At 36.5% G+C, this 3,207-nt stretch overlaps 1 pseudogene; it reads left to right on the top strand.

The window, feature by feature from the left end:
* Positions 1–1,785: 1,785 nt before the first annotated feature.
* Positions 1,786–1,936, top strand: LOC114198761 (U4 spliceosomal RNA; annotated as a pseudogene).
* The last annotated feature ends 1,271 nt before the right edge of the window (positions 1,937–3,207 follow it).

Below are 3,207 nucleotides of genomic sequence, written 5' to 3'. Positions count from 1 at the left end.
AGATGGAATATTCTGGGTTGGTCTCTGATTACTTTCTAAAACTTAATATAGATGATTTGACTTTTTCTTTTTACTATAAAATATACATTCTACTCATCCTCTAGAGATAATCAAGTGTTGACTATTCCTTCCTTGGGATGTGAGGAAAAGCATTCAGGGAATTCATTCCAACCTATTTTTTTAAAGTTTTTTTTTTTTTTAAGGGATCTCTACACCCAATATGGGGCTCAAACTTACAACCTCCAGATCAAGAGTCACCTGCTCTACTGACTGAGCTCTACTGACACCTGACAGACTAGCCAGGTGTCCCCCAACTTAATTTGATACTGATGAACTTCACTGGAATTTTCTCAACTTAAATCAAAATATAATTGATATTGAACTTAATTGAATGTGTTTAAAATTCCTCTGTGAGTATAACACCATGACTTTTGTAGTCTCAGTTTCATTGTGAAAATAAATTTACTGAGCACCTAGGTGGCTTGGATGGTTAAGCATCTGCCTTTGGCTCAGGTCATGATCCCAGGGTCCTGGGATCAAGTCACACATCAGGCTTCCTGCTCAGTGGAGAGCCTGCCTCTCCCTCTCCCTCTGCTGCTCTCCCTGATTGTGCTCTCTCACTGTCAAATAAATAAATAAGATCTTTAAAAAATAAATAAATAAATTTACTGTTTTCATCAATGTCATTCTAAAGGTCTACCGAATTTCCTCCCTTGGCATTCGGCATCACTCTGAAAATACTAATTATCATTTAATTTTATAGTGGAAACAATTTTAAAAAGAAAAGATACTTCAGAAATCGCTGAAGGAATATGCAAAAGACTGACAAGATTGGTCATTGCCTCTAGGTAAGGAAACAGAGTGTTGGAAAGAATTATTTTCTGATGATATTTTTTGAAATATAACATTTTGAGTATTTGAAAATTCTAGACGTGTATGTGTGCGTATGTATATGTGTACATCTATGCAGAGTATATTGTATTAGCCTACTCAGGCTGCCATAACAAAATATCACCAACAAAATAGACTGGGTGGCTTAAACAACAGAAATTTATTTTTCACAATGGGTGGGGGGATGGGTGAAATAGGTGATGGGGATTAAGAAGTGCACTTGTAGTGATGAGCACCAGGCAATGCATGGAAATGTTGAATCACTATATTGTACACCTGAAACTAATATTACACTGTATGTTAACTAACTGGAATTGAAAAAAAAATCTTTAAAAAAAGAAGAAATGTTTTTTTCACAGTTCTGGAAGCTGGTATATCCAAGCAAGATAGGTTTCATTCTGAAGCCCCTTCTGGCTTGTAGGTGGTTGCCTTCTCACTGGGCACACACAATCTCTTCTTTATGCATATATTGTGGGATGGAGTGGTGAGAGAGAGAGAGGGAGAACAAACTGGTATCTCTTCTTATGAGGACACTAATCCTATTGGACCAGGCCCCCATCCTTATAATCTCATTTTACCTAAATTTCTCCTTAAGTGCCCCATCCCCAAATACAGGCATACCTCTTTTTATTACATTTCGCTTTATTGTGCTTTGCAGACACTGTGCTTTTACAAATTGAAGATTTGTGGCAACCCAATATTGAATAAATCTATCAGCACCATTTTCCAAAAGCATTTGCTCACTTGTCCCTGTGTCATATTTTGTGTTTCTGTGTCATAATTCTCTCAATATGTCAAACTTTTTCATTGTTATTATATTTGTTATGATGATCTGTGATCAATGATCTTTGATATTACTATTGTAATTGTTTTGGGGTACCACAAACCATGCCCAGCTTTGCGCAGTGGCAGTATCGTAGCCAATGAGGTTTATCTGAGGCCAGGTGATTATTGCTAATTGAAAACTTTTACCATAAACCATGCCCATATAAGACAGCAATCTTAATATACTTTGTGTGTGTTCTGACTTTTCCACTGACTGGAAGTTTCCCCTTCTACCTATTCTCCTCAGGCATCCTTACTCCCTGAGACACACCAATATTGGAATTAGTCCAATTAATAACCTACAATGCCCTCTAAGTGTTCAAGTGAAAGGAAGAGTCATACATCTCTCACTTTAAATCAAAACCTAAAAATAATTAAGCTTAGTGAGGAAGACATGTCAAAAGAGTAGATATGCCAAAATCTAGGTCTTTTGTGCCAAACCATTAACCAGTTATGAATGCAATGAAAAATATGTTGAAGGAAACTAAAAGCCCTGTTCCAGAGATACATAAATGATAAGAAGGTGAAAGAGGCTCATTGCTGAGATGGAGAAAGTCTTAGTGGCCTTCATGGAAGAACAAACTAGTCACAACACCTCCTTAAGCCAAAGCCTAAACCAGAGCAAGGCCCTAACTTTCTTCAATAGAGAGGTGAAGAATAGAAGTTTGAAACTAGCAACACTTGGTTCATGAGGCTTAAGGGGAAAAAAAAATGTAACATCAGAATGCAAGGTGAAATATCAATTACTAATATACAAGCTGCAGCAAGTTGTCCAGAAGATCTAGCTAAAATATTTCATGAAGGTGACCACACAAAACAACAGACTTTTCAATATAAACAAAGCAGCTTTCTATTTGAAGAAGTTGCCATCTAGGACTTTCATAGATTGAGAGGAGAAGTCAATGCCTAGTTACAAATATCAGATTGACTCTCCTGTTAGGGGCTAATGCATCTGGTGACTTAGAGTTGAAGCCAATGCTCATTTACCATTCCAAAAATCAGGGCCCTTGAGAATGATGCTAAATCTACCCTGTTCTTTATAAATAGAACAATAAATCCTAGATGACAACACATCTATTTAGAATGTGGTTTACTGAATATTATAGGACAACTGTTGAGACCTGCTACCCAGAAAAAAATAATTCCTTTAAAAATTTAGCTGCTAATTGACAATGTACCTAGTCACCCAAGAGCTCTGATGGAGATGTACAATGGGATTAATATTATTTTCATGCCTACTAACAATATCCATTCGGAAGCCCATTAATAAAGAAGTCATTTCAATTTTCAAGTTTTATTATTTAAGAAGTACATTTTGAAAGGCTGTAGCTGCCACACTGATTCCTCTAATGGGATCTGGGCAAAGTTAATTGAAAACCTGGAAAGAATTCATCATTCTAGATGCCACTAAGAACATTTGTGATTCACAAGAAGACGTCAAAACATCAACATTAACAAGAGTATGGAAGAAGCTGATTCCAAAAATCATGG

This window comes from Eumetopias jubatus, unplaced genomic scaffold (assembly GCF_037043125.1).
Source record: "Eumetopias jubatus isolate StellerSeaLion01/CBP00866 unplaced genomic scaffold, mEumJub1_p1.0 scaffold_2, whole genome shotgun sequence".
NCBI lineage: Eukaryota > Metazoa > Chordata > Mammalia > Carnivora > Otariidae > Eumetopias > Eumetopias jubatus.
Note: the sequence above shows the minus strand (reverse complement) of the source record. Positions and strands in the feature narration are given on the sequence as shown.